The sequence below is a fragment of the Cupressus sempervirens genome, chromosome 8 (assembly GCF_028749045.1).
Source record: "Cupressus sempervirens isolate cs-2001-9-10 chromosome 8, ASM2874904v1, whole genome shotgun sequence".
Taxonomy (NCBI): Eukaryota; Viridiplantae; Streptophyta; class Pinopsida; order Cupressales; family Cupressaceae; genus Cupressus; species Cupressus sempervirens.
In genome coordinates, this window is record NC_143125.1 from 348709010 (window position 1) to 348736469 (window position 27460).

Here is a 27460-nt window from a genome sequence, read left to right on the forward strand (position 1 = left end):
AAAAATTTCCATTTTCAGATTTATTAATAATGTGTGAAGTTGTGAAGTTTTCGGCACTATTTCGGACATACCCAATTTGGGGTTTATTGAGAAATTGGTGGATCTTTGTAATATTGGTCGTTTGATTTTGAAAATCTGATTAGAGGCTTGAAATATCATATAAAATTAGAAAAAGGGACATTTCATACATACTAAGAAGCAAGTTGTATACTATTGTTCTTGAGCCAGTAGTGAAGAAATTATTGATGCAAAATGAACTCATGTATAATAAAATGGATGGTAATACTTCAAGAATTTGATTTAGAGATCCAACCCATGAGGTTAGTCAGAGGTCAAGGATTGTCAAGAATGATAGATGATAACTAGATTGGGGATGAAAATAAATTCACATTTGACAGTGAAATGGATACGAAAGATCAAAAGATAGTTGTATCTCAACTCAATATTGGCCAAGGTATAGTGATAGATGTCTATTACCAGATATTGTTTACTATCTTCTATAGAATCAGTGCTCCAGCTAGATGAATAGTTCATAATATAGAGGACTTTAGATGAAGTGAAAATCTTATATATTGCATGATAGAAAGTTGTACAAAAGGAACTATGAAGGAATCTACCTGAAGTGCTTAGGACATGAGGAAGAAAATGAAGTTTTGGAATAGTTTCACAATAAGTATGGTACAGGGCATGGTTTGGCACAAGCAACCACTCATACGATTTTAAGATTGGGTTATTTTTGGCATACAATATTCAAAGATACTTTTGAGCACATATGTCCTTGTCATATTTGTCAAAGTAGTGCTAACATAGAAAGATACCCAACAATGCCTTTGCAACTAGTGTATGAGGTACACCCCTTCGCAAAGTGGGGGCTGGATTTCATTGGTCCAGTCAATCCACCATCTTTAATTGGACACACTTTTATTCTCATAGCCATAGATTATTGTACGCGATGGATAGAAGAAAACTTTCAAAAATTGCACAGCTAAGGTGGTAATAGACTTCTTGGAGGAACACATTGTTACTAGATTCGGGATGCCATTCACCTTAGTATGCGATAATAGATTAGCTTTTGCATCAATATTTTTGACTCAATGGGCATTTGAAAATTAGGTTATTATCAAGTTTTCTTCAAATTATTACCCATAAGGAAATTGGGTAGCTGAGTCTATAAACAAGAACTTGATCATAGTAATAAAATGTTTATTTAAGGAGAATCCTAAAGATTGGCATATGCACCTCAAATATGCTCTATGAATAGATCAAGTAAGGGTCAAGAGCACTTTGGGGACATCTCCATATTTGCTTGCCTATAGACAAGAGCCAGTATTGCTGCTTAATCTCAAGATTCTTGTTTTGAAATTCATGAGTAGGTACATTGAAGATGCTAATAGAGTACAAATTAGATTGATGAATCTATTAGAGAAGGATGAGAAACAAATAGTTGCATTGGAGCACATGGCTAAACATCAAGCAGTCATCAAGAGATGGTTCGACAAGAGGGCCACGATAAAATCCTTTAGAATTTTTGACCTAGTTCTACTTTTGGATAAGGAAAAAGAAAAGCTGAGCAGCCACACTAAGTTTTAATGCTTGTGGATTGGCTCTTATCAGATTACAGAGATTCTTAGAGAAAATACTTTTAGGCTCAATTCTTTACAGGGGGAATCAGTTTGATTTCTAGTGAATGGGAAATTTTTGAAACATAATTTTGAAGCCTAGAAAACCAAAAAATTTAAAATTAAAAAAAAAAAAAAAAAAAGTTAGATAGATTTCATTTCTACAAGTGTGTTTTCTTTCCATCACGTGTTTGTTTTCAAAGTTGCATTAGTCTAGGGGTAGGTGCAGTCAAGATTTCATCTTGACATATCTTACTTACTCTTTTGGTTTGAATTTTAGGAAGAGGTATTTCTTTGTCAAATTTTTTTTGATGATTGTGTGCCTTATACCAACTGAGGAACAGAGGTTACTTGCAGTAATAGGAGACTTTCAGTCTTGAATTCAGGATTGTAGATCAACAAGTTCTCAACACTTTGCAAATTTAAGGTTTATTCTCTCAGGTGTTTTAAAACTAAGGTTGATGACAGCAAGGGACAACCCAAACCCCAATGGGTTCAAACAAAAGGGTCTTCTTAAAGGAATCGCTAAGATCATTGTTTGGTAGGAGAGTTTCTAAAAAGTTCTTAAAAGAGGAATGCAAGGGATGTTTACTAGAGATTGAATCCAAGAAATGCAACCAATGTATTGGCTACATAGTCTAAGTGTAGTGAGGATACAAAAGAAAATAAAAAAGAAGGAATGATGTTAAGACTAAAGGATTCTAAGAGATCTAAAAGTTAAAATCGATATGGATTCAAAATGAGCTATCTAGTACCAAAACATTACTTCATCGAAGAATCAAATGGCTACATTATGAACTATATGGAGCAAGTATTCAAAACATTGTCAAAAAATTCAAAAGAATTTCAAATAGAGTGACACCCCACTAAGAGCCATTGAACTGATTCTCTCATCTAGTCAGGGAAAGGATTGACAAACAACCTTTGTGGAGATTCTCGTTGGATGAGCCACATGGGGTGGAAGATTGCTTTCGTGATGTTAGAAGATTTTGATAGACTACATCCAGAGATGTCAAAGGAAATGAATACACAGAGCACACACTGAGCTTGGAGGTTTTGGATCCTAAAGTTTTGACTGTGAAGTCATTCAAAATGCACTTGGAATATTCAAGATTCAATTGGTGTTTGACACACATCAGAGGAATGTTTCCTAATGAAGAAATGCCTTTGTCATTTCTTCTTTTTGTTGGGGTTATTTGTTGTGGTTCCACAATGCATGCCCCATTTCCTAGCAAAATGGGGACCCCCTACTTTTCTTTTTTGTCTTTTGGACTCCCAGTTTGAGATTTGAGCCATTTTGAGCTTTCCCCTAGTCCCCTAGGCCATGTTTGGGTCTTGTCAAAAAAACCTTAAGGTCAAAAATCCAAGAGAATTTAAATAAAAGGCTAAGTATTGGGAATTTCTAGCACACTAGGCACACCTCATCAAGTGTGCTAGTTTGACCAAGGTTTGAAAATAGGATTTTAAGCTGTGTAGTGGTGCACCTATGCCAAGAGTCACATCATCTACTAATAGGAGGGTCCCACTCCTTTTTCACTTTACTTATTGCATGCATTATTGACCTCTCCTTCCCCACACCACATCTCCAATTTTTCAACCCCGCACAATCCAAGTGCAACACTACACTAGGTGAGGTGTGGCTCCTTCTATCCTTCAACCTACACAAAAATAAAAAATACAAACAAAGAAAACAAAGTTAAAACCAACACCAAGTTGGGTGTGCATCAGTTCACTTTACCAATTTGCAAATCGTGGGAAGTTCATAAAAAAACAAAACTCTGTCAAAGTTAAATTTTAGGTGTGCACTAGCACACCTAACTTGGTGCATTAGTGCACACTTGAAATTTTGAAAAGGAAAAAAATAGAACATAAGGATTTTGTGTACCAAGTGCACTTTCTTGGTGCTCCTGGTGTGCTATTTCTTTGTTTTAGAATTTAAAATTATTTTTTCCATGTTTTTGAATAGTTTGGTTTTGTGAATCTCATGTGACTTAACTTTATGATTTGAATGTGTTAAATCCCCTTCAAATTTTGAACTCATGGGTGCCCTTTATGCAGATATTATAGAATCTTTCTTAACTTCCTTGGGTGAGAAAATGGCACTGAAACTTGTCATATTCAAGTTCTAGGGCATTCCAACAAGGTCATGTTTTTAGGATGATAAATTAGAGACCAATGATATTGAATTGGGAAATATAGACTTGGGGAATTCTTGAAGATTTGCAACAAACCTACTAAGAGGTCACAAATGATTTCTGCACTCATCCAATCAAGACTTGTCAATGCAGCTTCACAACCAGTGTCGATACAATCTTCAAAGCTCGTCATGATACTTTATCCTCGAGGAGAGAGTGGTGAAGAGTACAATAGGAGAAATTTTCCTTGATCTGTGCCCAATGAATATTGAGAAAGTATTTCATCTCCCACAGGTAGATCAGCTCATCAGGCTCACATATGAGCAAGCAGAAAGGTGGTACTAGGAACATGTTGAGGAAGCTTCTGAGATCATTCAATCATTGTATCTTATAGGGAAGACTCTTTTGGGAAAGAAAATTTGCAAAGTTAATATGACTAGGGGATACATGATTGAAGATATTGGGTACTTGATCATACTTCTAAGTAGAATTATGGGATTACCTACGACAGAACATCTGAATATCTTCATGGTACATTTTATTGAAACAATAAAGAAAGTAGAAATGCCACTAGATTGGGCTTCCACTTTGAGTCAAAATTTGTGTGAGTAGCTGGTAGTGGCAAAGAACCAAAGGAAGTTTTATATGACATCATACCTAGTGTATTTTTTAGCTACAAGAGCAAAAAACTATCCAAGATTATACAATTGAGGCAACATCAAGGATCCTAATGCATGGCCCTATATTTTCTATCCTCAATTGGTGAAGAAGAGACTCTCAGAGTAGAGCGGAGAGCATAGAATTGTTAATGATACATTTATATTCGGTATAATAAGATTTATAGAAGGGGATTATGCGAAGAGGTTATCTAATATTGCAGTAACATAGATAATAGTACTCAAAGCATACTACATTCAATTCAGAACATTCACATATCTAAGGGTTGCAGGTACAATAGTGAACCCCAAGAAGCTCCCAAGTTACTCTTGTGATAGACTGGTTCTCTTGGAGATTTCTTCACAAATCTTGTCCACCTATGATAGGGTCAGAAGGAAATGTAAAAAATGTTGGACCTGACCATTGATTATTGTACCTTTTCAGGTAGATCAGAGGTAAGATATTCCCTCTTTTGAATGTGAATGGGATCAATATCCCTTGGAAGAGTAGAATTGTCCATGGCCATGTTTTGGCAACATTAGGAGAGTACAATATTTAGCAGGTAAAACATTCACCCATGAAGAAGCTATTAAAGACCACTGGATGAATATGAGAAATGACTATGATATCCAAATAAGGGATTATTGTAGAATAACTTTGTATCTAGCAAAAAAGGCCTAAAAAATAAAGATTGCCTTGAAGATATTACAACAGGATTCCAAGGAGTTTCTTGATCCTCTATTTAATAGGGATAGGATAGGCGATAGGCCTATTATGAATGCCGAGGTTGACAAGGAAGAGAATTCAAATATCAACCATTAGGTGAGGTACACCACTAAAATGATGTAGGATTGGATTAAGAAATCATTAAAACTTGATCCAATACTTGAAATAGTAATAATTCATGCACAAGCTTGTCCAACCAAAGGTAGAGGGAAGAAAGTCACCATCCCTACCTTTGCAACTTAGTCATGAGTGAGGCTTGAGAGAGTACATCAACTTGATAGGCTAGTTGGTTATTGTCTAGCCCAGAAGGGTGGAGGTGAGGCAAGAGGAAAATAAGTTCTCCTTAGAGAGTTGATCTAGAAGAGGGTGAGATCTTGACACCTCCACAGCAAGGAAAAGAAAATGTACAAGAGCTGAAAGATACTGGAGCTTCACAAGTCCAGGTAGACCCTCAAGTGACATCAGTTGCACCTAGTCAAATAGAAATAGAGATTGAAATTCAAGAATTTTCCCCTCCTCAAAAAACAAAACAAGCATCCTCTTCTATACCTAAAAAGGGAAGAAAGATTAAAACTCCAGTCAAAAAGAGGCAAAGGGTGATCAGGAAAGTAGTTCGTATCCCATCAATCCTAGAACCTATTCCTGAAGAAGATGAAGAGGAGGATGATGATGATAATGTACCTTTAAATAAGAGGAATAGGCTAGCTAGAGCCATAGAATAGGAAAGGAGAAGAATTTCTATGGCTACACCACCACCAATCCCAAATGAACCTCTGCAAACTACCACATTAGAGGATGAGATGCAATAGTGGATTGATGAAGAGAATGTAGAGGGGATTGATGTCTTTAAGATGTCAGATTTTGATTTCATACCTATTGGCATTGAATTGGTGGGAGACAAGATCCGAGATACACCAACCTCAACCTCAATAGGAAGATTGGACTCAGATGCCCCTAGAGTCACAAGGACTCAAGATAGTTCCTGTATCCATGTGCTCATTACAAGTCATGGATTGTCTTGACAAGGGATCAATTACTCCTCCTCATCTAGGTAAAGAAATGGAATAAGTCTAGGTAGAACCTGAAATGGGGCCACAACAAGTATCTACCGATGAAGTTTTGAAAGGAGGATAGATAGGTGAACAACCTCAACAAAATTCCCAGGACATAGAGGTGAGAATTGTGGTCTTGATCAAAACAAAGAATGAAAAAATAAAGCCATCACAAATGGAGAAAACCTTGGAAAGGAGTGATAAGGGAAAGAGGGTAGTTGAAATGACTCATTCATCATCAAATGGAAAAACTTTTGTAGAATAGATTCTAAGATGGTTGTGGAAAGAAATGATAAGGAATAAGAAGCAACAATTCAATGCAGATGAGGAGGACATGATAGAATTAATTGAAGTTCTTAGGAAACTTGGGTCTCCATCAAAGGAGGCAAGAGTATTGGCTTTCCTCAATAGTGACCAGATTCAAGATTTGTTTACACAAGTGGCTATTCCTCCTTTTGATACAGAGGTAGAGTATTTGACTCCACATGACTATCAAATCAGAGAGGTTATGCTTGGAAAGCCTACATTGGATTCAGTGAAGCCAATGGTCACTATGGGAATGAAAGAAGTATTCAGAAGTTTGAAATAGGAAGGGGTAGAACTGATAATTCTTTGAAGACAAAATGAAATCCTAAAGGGATATTTAACTAAAGTTGTTGGTTACTTAGATCTTGAACACCCTAAGGAGAACTTAAATGCAACAATTGAAAGAAGAGATAAGGGAGGGGTGCAATTAGATCCATTTTTGAATTCCTATCAACAATGGTAGGAAATTTTTGTGGAGAAAGGTGTGCTTATCATCCAAGGAAATTTGAAGCTACTTCATGTTATGCAAGAGAATGTGGATAAAATGGTAGCAATTTGAATCAAGATTTCAGTCTTATGGATGAAGTACATAACTAGCAAAAGGATTTATAGGTGCTATAGGAAATAAAAGGCAAGAGATATAGAATGCTCATGGATATATATATTATGGAAGAGTTAGATTTAATTGATGATTAGATAGAAAAAATAGCTCGTAGCAATAAATTAATGGAATCATTATAGGCGAAGATCCACCAGCTTAAGGACCAAGCCCTAGAGCAAATTTTGGATACAGAGCAATATTATAGTGATACATGTCTGGACATTTTTTAAGACAATGAATGAGAGAAGTTGATACCTATACAGATAGTAGTCTAGAGATTCAAAAATATTTTTGAAGAAGTTTCTAATGATGAAGACATTCAACAAGTGTTTAGAACAAAAGAAGCCTTGCTAGAGCTAGATACCAAACTTGGGGATTTTATTGAGACCTGTATAGAGGTGGATAATTATAGACATAAGTTCAAAGATAAATATAATGACTTAGATTTAAAAAATGTCACAAATGTTACTGATATTATTTAGAAATTCAAGGGCAATCACCCAAACATAGCTCTGGTATGAGGTGGGACAAAACCCAGAAGCTAGAATTTCATTTTTGATACTTAGTGAAATTTTGCATTTTTGGACCCTTGAGGTGTGTTGGTGCATTTTCTTGCAAAAAAGTGTTGGAGGAATTTTGAAGAAGTCAGAGATGCATAGGTGCATTGGTGCACTTCTTCCAAGGTGCATTTTTCTAGAGGTGCACCAACAGTTAACTGCTAGTTCAAAAAATAGAGCTTTCCATGCATCAAAAACACATTCTGATAGCAATTTAACTTTGACAGATGCCCAGTGAAGGTTGAACTTCTATTTTTGATACTTCTAGACACTTCTACATCAACTGAAGGCTCTCTTTTTCTTATTTTCTTGTTATTTCTTTATTTTATGACATGTAAAGGCTCATGCATCCAATTAATGATATAAAAATGGATGGAGTTCTACTAAGCACTAGTTAGATAGTGAGTTTGTATATAATTAGTTTGTTTTAATTAATTTAGAAGCATATGATTGCATGAATATATCTCTCACTCTCAAAATAAATTGAGGAGATGATTTCTTATAGATACAGGAATGTAATATGTAATGAGAGCTGCCATTATTTTGCAATAATATATGCTTTTGGTGCTCACATTTGGAGTGTAGTGATTCTTGCCTAAATGTGTCATATTTTTGTGAATGTATGTTTATGGAATTATGATTGAGCCAAAAGTTCATTGCATTATTCTTGGTTGTGCAATCTTTTAATTCTAGTATTTTCTATGGTTTTATGAATTCCACTGATGTATCTAGTTCGAGAAGAGATCACCCATTATGTTCCTGCATAACTTTTTGTCTTGCATGAGCGCACATTTTGTGGCCTTGTGATTTGATGAAAAGTGAAACATCCTACAATTTCTAAGAAAATCCAATCAATGATTGCATGAGTGGAATCAAGGAGGCACTGCTCCTACTTTCATTGGTTACCCACTATTTTTTTCGAAAGCTTAACTCACAGACGTGTTGTTTCGGTAGCTTATATACATTAGGATTTTACTTTAATGTTATTTTCTTAAGTTTCTTGTTACCTTATCTTCATTATTTTCTTTATTAACCCCTTATTAAATTAGGAATTCATATTAGTTGCATTGTTAAATTGCATTAATTAAAAAAATAGAAAAATACAAAAACATAATTCTTTTGCATGTTTTATTTTGACGCGGTGAACAAATTTTACATCATATCCATAATCATCTAAACCAAAAAAGGCCTCCTCATGAACAAAAACATTTATCTTCAATTGAGTGGATTTTAGTAGGTCACAAGATCACCCAAAACCTTGGAGTTAATCTACAAGATTGACTTTTCAAGAAAGGAGTTTGAAAGGATTCCTGCCATTAAGCATCATGCAAAATGACAGCTCAACACTATGGTTTGGTTATGCTCCTAATGTCAAATATTTCAAATATTTGGAAGCAAATGCAATATACTCAAAGATAGTAGGAATGGAAAAATTGGTGCAGAAAGTGATGAAGGTATATTCCTAGGATATTCCACCAAGAGTAAAGCTTACAAGTATTTGAATTCTTACACTAACAAAGTTGTGGAAATTGCAAATGTCAACATTGATGAGTTTGATTCATCTATGTGGATGATGCTTCTCCAAGCACTCAATATGAACAAGGAAATAAAGTTGCATTTTCCCAACAAACAAGAAATGATGGAGTAAAAATACAAATTACCAAGTAGTAGAGAGTGGGTGTCAGGAAATAAACTGAAGATGTCAAGTCACAGATAGGAAATGTTGATCATCAAATAGCAAATGCTAAGCATACAAAATATGAACCAAAACCTGAACAAGAAGGAGAAAATGAGCCTGAAATCATTTTCCAAGATGAATTTCTAGAAGAACCAAGTAGGAAACTACTTGTGTTGGAAAATTATGTAAGAAGACATCATAAACCTGAATAAATCATTGGTAATATTGAATCAAGTTTTATGACAAGGAAAAGACTCAAAGATGACACACACTTACTTTGTGAATTTGAGCCCAAATCTATAAAAGATGCGTTAGAGAATGAAGATTAGAATCAAGCTATGAACGAGGAAATTGACAAGATTGAGAAGAACAATACTTGGACTTTAATACGAAGAGCTCAAGGAAAAAATATTATTGGGACAATATGGATTTTCTCAAACAAACTCAATGAAAATGATTAAGTAACAAGAAAAAAGGAAAGAATATTATACAAAGGATATGCTCAAGAAGAAGTTGATTCTGGAGAAACTTTTTCTCTTATGGCAAGACTTGAAGGAGTCAAAACTCTGCTTGCATACTTAGCCCACCAAAATTTCAAGGTATATCAAATGAATGTCAAAACTACATTTTTAAATAGTATACTTGAAGAAGAAGTGCACATTGAAAAATCTGAAGGATTTGTGCATCCAAACAATAAGAAAATGGTATGTAAACTAAAAAAATCCCTTTATGGATTGGAACAAGATCAAAGAGCATGTTATGAAAGATTACATAACTATTTGGTGAAGATTGGTTTTGAAAGGAAAAATGATAACAATAATCAAAATGGTAAGAAAAATGAAGTATGATTATCTAAAATATTTGTTGATGATATTGTATTTGGAGGAAGAGAAGCATTATGCAAATAATTTGCTGATGAAATGAAGAAGGAATTTAAAATGTCTAAGTTTGATGAAATCAAATTCTTTGTTGGATTACAAGTATGTCAAATGATGTTTGGTATTTTTATTATTCAATCCAAATACATCAAGGAGATACTAAAGCCTTTTTCTATGGAAGATTTAATGCTCGTGAACACACCTATGTCTAAGGATATAAGCTATCTATGAATGACATTTTTGCTGAAGTGAACTAGACCTTATATAGATTCATTATTGGAAAACTACTACATATTGTTTACAATAGACCAGATATTGTTTTAGTAGTTGGGATTGTTGCTACATTTTTAGAAAATCCTAAAGAGAATCACATGATGGTTGTAAAATATTTAATGAGATATCTAAAAGATATAAAAGACTATGGATTGTATTACAAAAAAAGTGATAGATTTGAACTGGAGGTATTCATTGACTTAGATTGGGTAAGAAATATTGATGACATAAAAAAACTAATGGAGGTGCATTCTTTCTAGGAAAGAGATTGGTGTTAGGGACAAGCAAGAAATAGAATTGTATTTCCCAATCAATAGCTGAAGCTAAGTATGTAGCAGCTATAGTGAACTATTCAAATATCATGTGGATTAAGCAATTTCTAAAAGGCATGAAGGAAGATATTATAGATCTAGTGGTTATCTACTATGATAACGCAAGTGCTATCAATATTTCAAAGAATCCAGTGATGTAGACTAAGACAAAGCACATTGCTATCAAGTATCACTACTTGAGGGAACCTGTTCAAGACAAAGAAGTGAAGCTATAATATTTGCACCCTAAGGAACAAATTGCTAACATATTCACTAAAGCCTTACCCAAAGATGCTCATGAATATCTTAGAGGTAAACTAGGGGTGATTCCCCTAAAAAAGCTACTTAAGGAGGCAAGGTGCATTGCATCAAATGTGCTTATTAGAATATCTTACACATTGATTTAATACAACTCTACTTTGGGAAATGGCTAAGGTAGAATAGTCAAGTACATCATAACAAACCATCCATAGAAAAATGATAGAAATCAGCCAAACATGAAAAATCTACATAATTCATATGTATAAATATTTTGAAACACAAAAGGAGAAGCTAAGTATCTTTGTCATTATTGTCAAAGAGGGAGAGATAGTGAAAATAATAAGAGGGAGAATATATATAGAAGAGACAAACATGGAGAGATAATAAAATCAAAAAAGATACTAAAAGATGGAGATAAGATATAAGATACTGAGTTAAGGAGAGATGCTACAAACAACAACAAAATAGATTGTTGTCAAAGAGGGAGACTCTACAAAAGAGGAGATGTATCCAAGAGGGAGAACTATCATTTCAGAGGGAGAAAATTAGACATCAGAAGAGAAAATCAAAATGAATTAGAATGATAGTAACAAATCTTTTGGATTGTATGGTAACTAAGCTATTACTAGTATTGAAAATGTTTCCATCAATGCAAAAGAGGGAGATTGTTGGAAACTTACAATTGGAACAATTGTTGTTTTATCATTGATGTCAAATCTATTTAATAAGAAATATTGCTACCTAATTGAAATATCATATCCATTTGATTGAAGAAGATGATTTGAGATATTGCTCATAACAATAGCACCTAGAGGAAAGTAGAGTGATGAAAAGAAAGTTACAATTGACATTTGATTAATTAGACTTTGATAAAGCAAAGTGATTGTTTAGATCAAGAATGTTAGGATAATCAAAGCAATGGAGTTAAAAGCTAAGGAATGCCTAGTGATACTAGTTTCAACCGAGCTATAGTAAGTGCTGAGAAAAACTAGCGTTGACTGAGCATTAGTATCAACCGAGAAAGATAGTTGATGCCAAGCTACATGTTTTACATTGATCAAGTAATTCAGTGATTACCAAATGTTAGAATTTAGAGATTACCAAGTAACAGTATTGAGAATGAATTTGAATAAATCGTGATTCACAGCTGTCTTGGTTGATTTCTTGGGAGATGTAAACTACATTAAAGATAATATTGATGAATTGGATTATTAAATTCAAAGAAAGGATTAGGTAAAGAGCTAACAAATAGATTTTAGAGAATTTTCTAGAGGAAGATCAAGATGATGGATAGATAAAATGAATCATGTTGAACTTGATTGTAAACCCTAAGATCTATAGTGATGATGGAAAAAGATAAAGCAAGAATTGCCTATTTAAAGAGGTACAAAGCCAAATAAAGAGTGTGTGGTGCAAGTATAGTGTGTATGAGCAAGGCATACATATAGAGGTGGATCAGAGACACAAAAAGGGTGAAAACAAGAGTGTGCTAGTGAGTGAAAAGATAAAAGAGATAGCTTGCATAGATTCTACTAATATTGATAAGTGAATCAAAGAAAGATAGATTAGTATTGTTTAAGTGAGAAGGTTGATTTCTTTAAGAGTTGCCAAGAGAACCAAAAATAGAGAGATGGCAATGAAGAGATTATCAATAAGTTAGCACAAGGAACAAACATATATCTGAATATGAAAAGTGAGTTGTAATCACATAGATCAAAGCCTACTATTTTCTTTCTAATCATTATAAATAGTTTGTATTAAAATCCTTTTAACTAAGGTTGACCTAATAGTGATTTGGAAGACTCAACAGTCTGTGTAAATCCTTTAACTAGGTGATATTCTAAATGGAATGATCAAATTCCTCTAACAAGGTCACTCCTAACAAGGTGATTAAATCATCTAAATAAGTCACATTTAATAGTGTGTATTGTGAACCTTTGATAGGGTTGGCTCCTAACAGGGCCCACTTTGAAAGAGTGAAAAGTAGTGACATGTTGTTGGTGGTTTTACCTAAATTGGGTTTCCATGTAAAATCCTACTATCAAAATTGTGTTGAATAGTTTAAGTGTTTTTAAATTTGACAATGTTTTTATTAAGAAAATCAAGCTATGTTTGAGACAGTAATTTCAGTATTATAGTAGAGATCAAGAAATAATAGGATAAGAAGAATAGTGCATGTTTATGCTTTATTGTTCAATTGGTACATATGGACCTTGAGTAACTAATTCAACCCTCCCATCTCAGTCATTCTAAACATTTCTAGCACTCTAAGTAGAACATACATCAATTTATTATATCCATTAAGAAAAGAATTATGTCTCTAACCCTATCCTCATATTGGATTTGCACCCCTACCTGTGCTTCTCCTGAGTTTATCTTTTTCTTCACTCAGCTCATCTATAGTGTAAAAATATTGGTGTTGAGGTGTACTTGGGATCTTAACAATAGGTCCAATGGGAGGTGGCGGAGCAAGGGAGGCTACAATAAGAAGCTTGTTGGGTTCTTCCCCCACCTTTCTCTTACCTTGTTGCTTCTGCAAATTTGAAATGATTTTCTCCATTTCATTTATTTTTCTTCTAGTCTTATCATAAGACTTTAAAACTTTTTCAAATTTAACATTTATCTTAAGAAACTTAATTTTATCTTTTATAGCCACTTCCACACCAAAGTCAGATACCTCTTTATTCATGTAAACAAATTTCTCACTACCCACATTTCCCACTTTGTGCCCTACCAGGCTTTCGATAACTTTTGTGTCTGAAGCTTCCTAGAGTCTAGATAATCTCTCTTTTGAATAGATCACATTACTAAAGCCTTATGATTATTACTATATTTTACCCCTTTGTGGGCTTCCTTAACCTCTTCCTCTGTGTTAAATTTGGTCTCTTTTTCTTTCTTAATAACATAAAAAAACATTTCATTAGTAATGTCCCATTCTTGGAGTATGAGGAAACCTAAATCTTCAATAATTACCTTCCCCCTTTAGGGGTTATCTGATTGAAATTATGCATCAGTTCAGTTTTAATCTCTTCCTCTATTTCATAGTCTTGCCTATTAGGTTGCTCCGCCTTAACATTTTTGCATTTTGCCTCAAAATTAGATATATTTCTTCTCCATAAGAATTGAATGAAATCCCTAGACATGAAAAAATCATCATAAGTCAAAAATTTTCTAGTAGGTTTCTCTACTAAAGGGTCCATCTCTTTACCTTTGAAATCCTCAATAGTGAGTGCTAAGAGTGGCATTGGGGGTTCTTTAGGCATTCCCTCCTCTATTTTTGATTTTGTTATTAGAACATCATCTTGGACTACCTTTTGTTTCAACTGATCCCTCAAGGATTCTTCTTTATCAAAATGAATGGGGGTTTAAAAGGTAGAATACTTATGATGTCCCCATTTTCTGATTAGGTTTGAAAGTTGTAATTTGCAACCATTTTTCAGTACAATATCAAAAAAAATTATGTAAAAAATATTAGCAACATTAGGTTTAAGTAAATACTAATCTAAATACTACCAATGCTACCCTTCCTAATCCTTCAAGAGAGATCCTTTCTCCAATCGCTTAACCCTCTGTCGAGAATTACATATTGATTAGGTAATTGTCATAAGAGCTTCTCCCTTAGGCCTCTTTGGGATCTCTGGTAGTATTACTTGGTAGAGATCCCAAATCTACCAAGTCTCTATCTTTGACATATGTATATATTTGACCACTACAATATATATTGTCTCTAAGGGATTCTCTATAAATCCCTCTTTGGAATCCAATTTGGAATTCTGACATTCAATTACAAATGCCCTCTTGTCTCTCAGTTCTCTGAAGAGATCTCAACATTTGATAATTTATGCCCTCTACCAAGATCAACTTGGTTTCTATAAATATCATATTATAATAGACCTCTATTTGATAGGATTCACTCTTATGCACTATTTGCTTATTTCTCTAACCATAGAGTGAATAAATGTTGAATATTTCTCTACAACTAGAAGTAATGACCTGTACTATATTTACTTAACTTCTTCATTCTTCATTGATTATTTTTTTATTGAATTATAATGGCTTGAAGATTGTCTCAATGATATGAATATTTGATACTCCCCAATTTGGCTAATCTACAAGTGCAAGGTGTTTAGTCCTTTGATGTCAATTTTACCTCCTTATCTTCTTGCTTCTCTATCACCATGCATTAACAATATGTTGATTGTGTCACTTCCTACTCTTTTCCCTAGGTAGGTAATTCACCTTTTAACAATAAAAGTTATATTGCATTTTGTTCAGACTATGCACTTGATAGTATTCATTCCTTGTGTAGTATTTGATTCACTTCGAATATTCCTTGGTTGTGAATTGGTAGATGAAACTTTTATTTGGATAATTTTTTTGTTTCTTCCTTATTCCTCTTACTCTCTAATATTTGTATATGTTACATAATGATCTTGGACATCTACATGAATAGAGAATGCAAGTTGTTTTCATTGGGATAATAATATCCTTCTATTCATTACTTTCTATGATGGAAAATTCTATACTGGCTATTAGATTGGTCTGTGTATCACGAGTCCATTGCCAAAGTCTTCTTTTTTTATTTGCCCTCCATTGTTGATATATATATATATATATATTCCCTCCTTGACATGGGATGCTATCTTATTTTCTTTCCTTTGTCAATTTGTTTGCTATTATTCACACTATCCTCATGATGTCTTTGTCTATGTTTACGATATCCCTATTGTGCAATAACTATGTCATATTACATTTCCATACTGATGGGTATGTATTGATTTCTTTCCCTCTACTTACTTATCACTACTCTCCATGATTGTCTGTGCTTTAGGGATGTCTTTGTTGTTCGTTAGAAACTTAGTTGACAATCCCTATGATCGTCCCTTACATTAGATATCTCGATGGCTATATGTTGTAGTGATGTTTCTTTGTTTATTACTTTTCCAAGCTGATGCTTCCATCATTTTCTGATAGACTATTAGATTCATTGAGGTTCTTTTGTATCTCTCAATTGCTTCCCCATGGCTTGTGTAACCCAATTATGGTTCTTTTCTTTGCCAACAATGTCCTCTCTTCATTTGCTTATGATAATAGCTATTTTTTCCAGTCTCTCTTCCCTTTGTATAACTCTATTATATATTATTTGATGTCTCTCTAATGGTTGTATTAGTTCAGGTTCATCATTATCTTTACTAACAAAATAGTAGTATATTTTAATATAATATAATATTTTAGTTATAGAATTTTATTAATGTTTCATGAGACAACAATAATATTGACTCATTTATAAATTGTTAATGTTTCATTCTTTATTATATATAATAAAAATTTATATTATTATGATTTGTTGGTATTTAATTAATTAATCAATCAATTATTTTATATATTTAAATTAAATTTTGATATATAATTATCTTGGGATATGAGATATTATAGTCCCACCCTCCCAATATTGCTTGTCTTCAAGCAATTCATCAAATCTTAACAAACCCATGATTCTTGTTCCATTTCAAAGTTTGAACATAACAAAATAACCATGTGTAATTGTATGATTAAACTTGATGGGAAAATTTTACTTATTAAGATTGAGTCCTTTACCCTACATGATGGAAAGATCATGCTTTGATACCACTATAATGTCCTTATTTTTTGATTAGTTTTGAAAGCTATAACCTACAACCATTTGTCAGTACAATATCTACAAATTGTATGAAAAACATATTAGCAACATTAGGTTTAAGTAAATACTAATCTAAATACTACCCAAGCTACCCTTCCTAATCCTTTGGGAGACATCCTTTCTCTAATCACTTAACCCTCTTGTGGGAATTATGTCACGATAAGGTGATTGTCATAGAAAGAGCTTCTCATTTAGGCCTCTTTGGGATCTCTAGTAATATTAATTGGTAGATATCCCACCTCTACCAAGTCTCTATCTCTGACATATGCATATGTTTGATCATTACAATATATATTATCTCTAAGGTTTCTCTATAAATCCCTCTCTAGAATCCAATCTGGAATTTTGGCATTCATTATGAATGCCCTCTAGTCTCTAAGTTCTCTAAAGAGAACCCAAAATCTACTAATTTATGTCCTCTACCAAGATCAACTTGGTCTCTATAAATGTCATCTTATAACAGACCTCTATTTGATAGGATTCACTCTTAGGCACTATTTCTATACCACTAGAAGTAATGACCCGCACTATGTTTCTTTAATTTTGTCATTCTTCATTGATGAATTGTTTATAGAATTATGATGGCTTGGATATTGTCTTAGTCATATGAATATTTGATACTCCCCAATTTGGCTAGGCTAGAGGTGCAAGGTGTCTAGTCCTCTGACGTCATTTTTGCCTCCATGTCTTCCTACTTCTCTATCACCATAAATTAACAATATGTTGACTTTGTCACTTCCTACACTTTGCCACAGGTAGGTAATTCACCTTTTTAATGATAGAAGTTACATTACATTTTATTTAGATTGTGCACTCGATATTATTTATTACTCATGTAGTATTTGGTTCACTCCCAATATTCATTGGCTACGAATTGGAAGATGTAACTTTTATTTGGATCAATTTTGGGTTTCTTCCTTATTCCTCTCACTCTCTAATTTTTGTAAATGTTATGTAATGATCTTGGACATCTTTGTGAATAGAGAATGAGAGTTTTTTGCATTAGGATAATAATATCCTTCTATTCATTTCTTTCTGTGATGGAAAATTCTTTACTGGCTATTAGATTGGTCTACGTATCATGAGTCCATTGCCAAAGTCTTTTTTTAATAATTTTCCCCCCTCTACTATTGATATATATGTACACGACCTCCTTGACATGGGATGCTATCTTATTTTATTTTCTTTGTTGATTTGTTTGCTATTATTCATGTTATCCTCATAATGTCTTTGTCCACGTTTGTAATATCCCTGTTGTGCAATAAGTATGTCATATTACATTTCCATGATGATGGGTATGTATTCATGTCTTTCCCTCTACTTACTTATCACAACTCTCCTTGATCTTATGTGCTTTAGGGATGTCATTGTTATTCGTTGGCAACTTAGTCGATCTTCCCTATGACCATCCTCTATGTTAGATATCTCAATGGCTATATGCTTTAGTGATATTTCTTTGTTTATTATTTTTCCAAGCTAATGCTTCCATCATTTCCTGATAGACTATCAAATTTGTTGAGGTTCTTTTGTATTATTTGATTTCTTCCCCATGGCTAGTGTAACCTGATTATGGTTCTTTTGTCTATCGATAATGTCCTCTCTTCATTTTCTTTTGATAATAGCTATGTTTTTCTAGTATATCTTCCCTTTGTAGAACTCTATTATATATTAGTTGATGTCTCTCTAATGGTCGTATTTGTTTATTATTTTTCCAAGCTGATGCTTCCATCATTTCCTAATAGACTATCAGATTTGTTGAGCTTCTTTTGTATTATTTGATTGCTTCCCCACGACTAGTGTAACTCGATTATGGTTCTTTTGTCTACCGATAATGTCCTCTCTTCATTTTATTTTGATAATAGCTATTTTTTCCAGTCTCTCTCCCCTTTGTATAACTCTATTATATATTATTTGATGTCTCTCTAATGGTCATATTATTTCAAGTTCATAACTTTACTAACCAAATATTATATTTTAATATAATATAATATAATATCTTAGTTATAGAATTTTATTAATGTTTCATGAGTGATAATAATATTGACTCATTTATAAATTGTTAATGTTTCATTCTTTATTATATATATAATATATTTAATAGAAATTTTTATTATTATGATTTTTTTGGTATTTAATTAATTGATCAATCAATTATTTTATATATTTAAATTTAATTTTGATATATAATTATCTTGGGATACAAGATATTAAAGTCCCACCCTCCCAAGATTGCTTGTCCTCAAGCAATTCATCAAATCTCAACCAACCCATGATACTTGTTCCATTTCCAATTTTGAACTTAACAACACAACCATGTGTAATTGTACGATTAAACTTGATGGGAAAATCTTAATTATAAAGATTAACCCCTTCACCCTATAGGATGGCAAGATCATACTCTAATATCACTGTGATGTCCCTATTTTTTGATTACGTTTGAAAGCTATAACCTGCAACCATTTATGAGTACAATATCAAAAAATTATATGTAAATGCTATTAGTAACATTAGGTTTAAGTAAATAATAATTCAAATACTACCAAAGCTACCCTTCCTAATCCTTCGAGAGAGATCCTTTCTCCAATCACTTAACCCTCTAGTGAAAACTACATCTTGATTAGGTAATTGTCAAAGAAAGAGCTTCTCCCTTAGGCCTCTTTGGGATCTCTAGTAATATTACTTGGTAGAGATCCCACCTCTACCAAGTCTCTATCTCTGAAATATGCATATGTTTGATCACTAAAATATATATCATCTCTAAGGGATTCTCTATGAATCCCTCTCTAGAATCTAATTTGGAATTCTGACAGTCGATTACAAATGCCCTCTAGTCTCTGAGTTCTTTGAAGAGAACTCAAAATCCACTAATGTATGACCTCTACCAAGATCAACTTCGTTTCTATAAATTCCATCTTATAAAAAACCTCTATTTGATAGGATTCACTCTCAGGCACTATTTGTTTATTACTCTAACCATGGAGTGAATAAATGTTGCATATTTCTCTACCACTAGAAGTAATGACCTGCACTATATTTTGTTAACTTCTTCATTCTTCATTGATCATTTTTTTATAGAATTATGATGGGTTGTATATTGTCTTAGTGATATGAATATTTGATACTCCCCAATTTGGCTAAGCTACAGGTGTAAGGTGTCTAGTCCTTTGATGTCAATTTTGCCTCCTTATCTTCCTACTTCTCTATCACCATACATTAACAAAATGTTGATTATGTCACTTTGTGCTATTTTCCCTAGGTAGGTAATTCACCTTTTAATGATAGAAGTTACATTGCATTTTATTTATACTAATCACTTGATATTATTCATTCCTCATGTAGTATTTGATTCACTCCCAATATTCATTGGCTGTAAAATGGTAGATGAAACTATTATTTGTATCATTTTTGGGTTTCTTCCTTATTCCTCTTATTCTATGATGTTTTTATATGTTATATAATGATCTTGGACATCTATGTGAATAGAAAATGAGAGTTATTTTCATTGGGATAATAATATCCTTCTATTCATTACATATCATGATCCATTGCCAAAGTCTTTTTAATTTTATTTTCCCTCTACTATATATATATATATATATATATATATATGCCCTCCTTGACATGGGATGCTATCTTATTTTATTTCCTTTGTCAATTTGTTTTCTATTATTCACACTATCTTTGTCATGTTTTTATTTTATTTTCCCTCTCTCTCTCTCTCTCTCTCTATATATATATATATATATATATATATATATATATATATATATATATATATATATATATATATATATATATATATATATATATATATATATATATATATATATATATATATATATATATATATATATATATATATATATATATATGCCCTCCTTGACATGGGATGCTATCTTATTTTCTTTCCTTTTTCAATTTTTTTTCTATTATTCATGCTATCCTTGTGATGTCTTTGTCCATGTTTGTGATATCCTTGTTGTGCAATAACTATGTCATATTATGTTTCCATGATGATTGGTATGTATTCATGTCTTTCCCTCTGATTACTTATCACTGCTCTCCTTGATCATTTGTGTTTTAGGGATGTCTTTGCTATTGGTTGGTAACTTAGTCAATCTTCCCTATGACCATCCTCTATGTTAGATATCTTGATGACTATATGTAGTAGTGATGTTTCTTTGTTTATTATTTTTCCAAGCTAATACATCCATCATTTGCTAATAGACTATCAGATTCGTTGAGGTTCTTTTGTATTGTTTGATTGCTTCACCATGGCTGGTGTAACCCAATTATGGTTCTTTTGTCTGCCAACAATGTCCTCTCTTCATTTTTTTATGATATTATCTATTTTTTCATAGCCTCTCTCCCCTTTGTATAACTCTATTATATATTATTTGATGTTTCTCTAATGGTTGTCTTAGTTTAGGTTCATTATTATCTTTACTAACAAAATATTATATTTTAATATAATGTAATACTTTAGCTATAGAATTTTATTAATGTTTCATGAGATGATAATAATATTGATTCATTTATAAATTGTGAATGTTTTAGATTACGGTAAAAGTAGGTTTTGAAGGGACCTCGAAACCCTTTAACAACTAGAGAAAAGATATAGCAATAAAACCACCAGGAAAGAAGTCCTAAAACCAAAAAAAAAATCAAGTTTTACAGGGACCTGAAACCACTAACATAGTCCAAAACAAGAGAACCTAGGTTTTACAGGGACCTGGAACCACTAAAATAGTTTAGACCAAAAACTAGTTAACAGGGCCAAAAACCAGTACCAAGTACCACATCCAGAAAATAGGACTAGAACAAGACAAACCAAAGAACAAAAACCCAAGGCAACTATTGCAGCTCCGTAATCATCTTGACAGCCTCTTTACCAATTAGAGCAGTATCCTAGATGGAATCAGTGGCCAAAGCAACAATATCTTTCAGGGCTTTCTTCCTCAAGCTCTGCCTTGTTAATGTTTCATTCTTTATTATATATAATATATTTAATAAAAATTTATATTATTATGATTTATTGTTATTTAATTAATCAATCAATCAATTATTTTATATATTTAAATTGAATTTTGATATATAATTATCTTGGGATATGAGTTATTATAGTACTACCCTCCCAAGATTGCTTGTCCTCAAGCAATTCATCAAATCTCAACCAACCCATGATTCTTGTTCCATTTCCAAATTTGAACTTAACAACACAACCATGTGTAACTATATAATTAAACTTGATGGGAAGATCATGCTTTGATACCACTGCAATGTCCCCATTTTACAATTAGGTTCAAAAGCTATAACCTGCAACCATTTGTTAGTAAAATATCTAAAAATTGTATGCAAAAAATATCAGCAACATTAAGTTTAAGTAAATAGTAATTTGAATACTACCCAAGCTACCCATCCTAATCCTTCAGGAGAGATCCTTTCTCCAATCACTTAACCCTCTGGGGAGAACTACATCTTGATTAGGTAATTGTGATAGAAAGAGCTTCTCCAAATATGATTACCCAAAAAACCTCCAAGTGAGAAGGTAAAACTGGGGTGGAGATGACACCCACAAATCTTCACTATTGCAGTAATAGTGTATCCAGTAAAGGTTATAATATTTTGATCATGAAACATGATCTACCTTGTGAAAGGTCTTCCCTATTAAAGGCTTACAAAGACTATTACGTCTCACCTTGTTAGAGGATTTCAACACCCTATTAGAAGTGTGCCTTGTTAGAGGACTTCAACTTAAAACTAAGTAAGCGCCTTGTTAAAGGATTTCATATGGCCTGTTAGGACTACTTTTCTTAAGAGATTTGACTAAAATCACCTATTAAAATATCTTACCATAGATCCTATGGTTGGCACTTGCTTTCTTGATAATAGATCACCTCTAAACAATATCTTCTTGATCCTTTTCAATTAGATGTCTCAATGCTATATCCTTTTCTCTAAACTTTGTTCTTCTTTAACTTGTTCTACAATTCACTCTTTCTTCATAACTTCTAAGTCACCTTGAATGCTCTACTTGCAAACTATCTTATTCACTCCTTCAATTCATAAAACATTCCATACCATTCACTCCTCTATCCATTAAATAGTTTAGGGCTTTGTCCTCCATAAGAAGAATTTGGTGGTTTAAGGTTAGGTATGAATCTACGGCTGAGATCATCCATTTTTTTGCTTAATCCTTCCCATTTTTTGATTGGCTACATGTAATTGCATAGGGAATCCAAATAGAGATTCGTCCTTATCTCCAAAATATCACAATTTAATTTTAAGTCAACTCAAAAATGGTTTACATAGTTGTTTGTGCCATTACAAACAAATATGTCAAAACTATGTCACTTGGCATATAAAGTCTTTGATGCTCGACATGCACTATTTTGTATATTGTGACTCAACACTTGCATTGCTTGGAATTCACTATTTACTCGATTCTTGAATTACTCAGGATGGTCTATCTACTTAGCACTTGGATGACTTGGCATATGAGTGACTCGACCCTCATTGCAATGCAACATGGTCTAATATTTACATGTTGTGCTGAACATGTATTACTAGTTCGACATGAACTAAGTAAATAGCTTAAGTGTGTAGACACTCACTTTTCAAAACCAATCTGAGATCAACAATCTTCCCCTTTGACATGAGTGTCAAAAAAACTTAAATATGCATTATCATCCTTAATCTCTTGAGCATAATATATCCATGACTTGGCTTATATACAAAACTTCAAAATTTTAAATTTTTTCAATAACTTAGATACCTCAAGTTTTGATAAATCCTCCTGAGTTAATATCTCTATTTTGTATCCAAAATTTTGTGCTCCTTTCTAAGTAAATGTCTCTCTACTGATAGACTTTGACTTTAATGCATTGTGTTACTATTATTCTTTCATTTGATATGTTCTCCCTTAGCTAATATCTCTCCCTTTTTGCTCTTTCTCCCCCCAAAATGTATATATCTTAAATTATATATCTCCCCCTTTTCTCCTCTATTTTATTCTCCCTACTGCTATATGCTCCCCCCTTCTTATTTCTCTCCCATAGTATTTTTATCTCATAGTATTTTTCTCTCCCCCTTTTTGACACTAATTTCAAATGGGCTATATACCTATGGTGTGTTTGTCCAAAAAAGATTTATGGAAATCCATTATTATCTTGAGGGCTACATCCCAGTTATCACATGCAACATCCAATGACTTTATTTAGATTGCAAGCTTGGCAGCAAGGTGTACTAGACCATCTAAAGTAGAAAGATTGGGGTCTTTCTTCAGTAGAGTTTTAGCATAGCCCAAATTTTTTAGTTTGGCTCTAATGTCAGCCTTATCTGTTGCTAAGACAACTAACTAACTTTGGGTCTGAAGCAATGTCCTAAAATGCTTCTCACTTTGAGATGGATTTGTAGGTAGTCTTGCACCTGATGTGGATATTTGACTTTCTAGGCTTAGAATGTGACTTCTAGTCTCTTGGGTGAAGAGTGTAGGATTGCATAGTTTTGTGTATAATGAGAATATGTTCTCAAGTACCTTCTTCACATTCTCCACCTTAGTTTCCAATGCAACTTGAGTAAGTTCTATATCACTTGATATTTTCTTATTTACTTTGTTTTGGAACTTCTTTTTTGACCATTCTAATAGTTTTGCATTTGTATCAAGGTCTTCATTGCTGACCTTCTCCAATATATCTATAAGTTGTTCTATTAGTGGCTTGGTCTCTTTAGGAGTTGACAGACTAAATGCATCTAGAAATATGTCCTTAATATCTTGAAGTGCTTGCTTCTACCTATGTTCTCTCCTAAGAATTTTTTGATGCTTTTTCCTTTCTAAGGCTTGCTATAAAATGCCTATTTGTTGCAATATCATAGTATCATAATCATAGTTGGGAAAACAATATCTTCATCAAGGATTATGTCTCCATAATGTATTACCTTATCAACCTTTGATGAGCTTGGGCTTGGTACTAAGATCTGCAATGGAGTAGCATTTGTGCTTAGCTTCTAAAGAGTTTGTGTGGAAGGAGTGCCAGATACTAGTAAGGCTACCGGTGCTTAGATGGCCACGTGTTCCTTCACCTATGGTTCTATCTCTTCAAGCTTGTCCTAGTTTATCACCATGACTTGGCTTGCACCTTCTTCTTGTGTTGTAGGTACAAAGGAATTTATCTATCCCATTTCTTTTTGTTGTCCTGCAATGGTGTCTTTTTCTATTGTTATTTTCTTCTCAATCATATCAACCTTAGTAGATGTATCTATTTTCATTTGGATCAAAGGTTGTACAATAGTAACTGAAGGGATGATGGAAGGTGGTTCTTGTGGATTCACCTTTTCCCTTGTGACATCAATTACTACCTTTTATAGTTCTTCTACACTAACCAAAACTGGATTTCCATATAGATTGGCTTGCAATGTAGATTGATCTAAGATCTTCTTCAAGTATCCTACAATAAGAGGAATGATGTTCTAAGTTGACATATCAGAAACATCCTTTATAGTTATAGTATCAGTAGTCTTGGTTATGCCATGGGGAGGACTGGCACTCGACAATTGTGTATAATGCACACTCTGTTCTTCTTGCTACTCTGGTTTAGTTGTTGTCATGTAATCTTCTTTTCTTTCTATCTCTCCTCCAAATTTGTCATCATCTTCCTTATTATTAGCTTCTTTGTCATCATCATTAATCTCTATGGATTTAGCTTCTCCTTTCTTGACAATGGTCAACCCATAAATGAGTTTCCATATTTGTGTTGATTTCTTTACAACATCTTCAATATTATTTTGGAGAATGCTAAAGGCTTTGTATTTAGGTGTATACCTAAAGTTACATGTTTCTTTACTACCTTAGCAATTTTTCCCTTAGTCAACTCTAGCATTACTTGGGCTAGTGTTGTCTCCTTGATTTGTCTTTCCAAAATTAGACAATAATGTCATTTTTGTTCAACAATGTCATATAGACTTTTAGGTACTGAGTTGCAAATTCTAGTGGTGTGGTATTTAACTTTGACATCATGGCATCTACCACATCTTCCACCTAGTTTTTCTCCACTATACCCAATTTATCAAATTCAACATGACTAAAACCTGAAAGATCTGCATTGTTCTTAATATTTTCACATAGATTCTCAAGGTTTTAGAGGGGATTGTGACTCACCACCTTGAATTGGATATTATAATCTAATTTTGTCTTCTCTTCATCAAAATCTGGTTGAGCCATATACTTCCTTCTCTATCATTTCTACTCCTGACCACCTTGCTTTGTTTTCTTTTACTTTTCCCTAGCCTTTTGTGTTGTAGCATGTGTGCTGGCTCTAGTTGTAGGTGCAATGGGCTTTGAATGACTTGGTTTAACAAGTTTCTTGGTCCTTTCCACTAGCATGCCTTGTGTTAATGCTAGAGGTTCTTGAGCTTGAGTTTGTTCTTCCCCTTCTTCCTCTTCTTCTTCTTCTTCCTCGTCCTCCTTGACATCCTCTCCAAATTTTGCTTTCAATTTCTTTACTATCTTTTCCTTTTTCTTCATGGCAAAGGAAATCATAAAGTCCATTGTAATCTTAGATTTTACCACCTCATAGTTTCCAAAAACTTTTACAGTCTTGTCTACTTCTTCTGCAAGTAGAGTTGTGTTGCTATCGAGGCTTCATCTACATTTACCTCATACCCTAAGGGTCTCAACCATCTACCCTAGGTGTGAAAACTTGCACAAATGTGTAATCAGCATAAAAAAGCACACATACATCATTATAATGTTTCTCAACTAAGGAAACTGGTATTCTAAGTCTTTTCTTCATTGGCTTCTTGAAGTCTTCAAAGTAGCTAGTCATTAAGGATTCAAAATTTTCTCCTAGCTACTTAATGTATTCACCTATCTATACTGTAATTGATCTATTAGTTTTCCATCCTACTATTCCAAATAGGGAAATGTATTTTGTACATAGAAGAATATACAAATTAATATTGAAAAAAAATTGCATTGTGCACTCTTGGTTTACCTTATTACTCCAAGGTTCTCCATAAGTTGTAATTAAAGTTCTGCTAGATCATATGTATGATCTTTCTTAACAATCTTATAACCAACATCCACAACTATGCAGGGTACACGATTCAATCTACTAGATTGACATAATATGTGTGAGATTACCCTTACAAAAAAGTTGATAAGAGGATCTATGATGGTGGCTATAGTCATACCTCTTTTATTCTAGACTGCTCTAGTATTCTTTCCAATCATTTCCTTGGAATCACTCTTGAGTGTCTTAGGACAATCTAGGGTTGGGTAGCTAGTAACCCTATGAATTATTCTTTTGGTAATTTTGATTGGTCCACCTTCCAACCATAAGGAATCATCATGAGTTTGGCTCAGTACAATTCTTATCCACTCTATTTTGAAAACATTAGGAAAATCTAGGGCTCGTGTTAAACCCTTTTTCTCAACAATCTTGTATTCCTCTTTCAAAATACTATTTTCACATAACCTGTTGTATACACCTCTTATTTCCATGTCACCAGTGTTTCCTATCTTACAATTTTAATATTTCCTCACATCTTGTACAATTATCACATTTGACGGGATCATAGACAATGTGCTAGAAGGATCTTGTTAATAAGCGATGTCAGTAATGGCTTTAAATATAGGCTGCTTAACTTCATTACTTACTGGTTAAATGTTTAAAAGTTGCTTCCCTTCAACATTTTTTGAACTTGATGCCATTGTGTCAAACAAGGG

The 27460-nt window shown here is 33.2% G+C and overlaps 1 pseudogene; it reads left to right on the plus strand.

The window, feature by feature from the left end:
* The first annotated feature begins 6478 nt into the window (after positions 1–6478).
* Positions 6479–27460, plus strand: part of LOC149542768 (serine/threonine-protein kinase Aurora-2-like) — a 97462-nt pseudogene continuing 76480 nt past the window's right edge.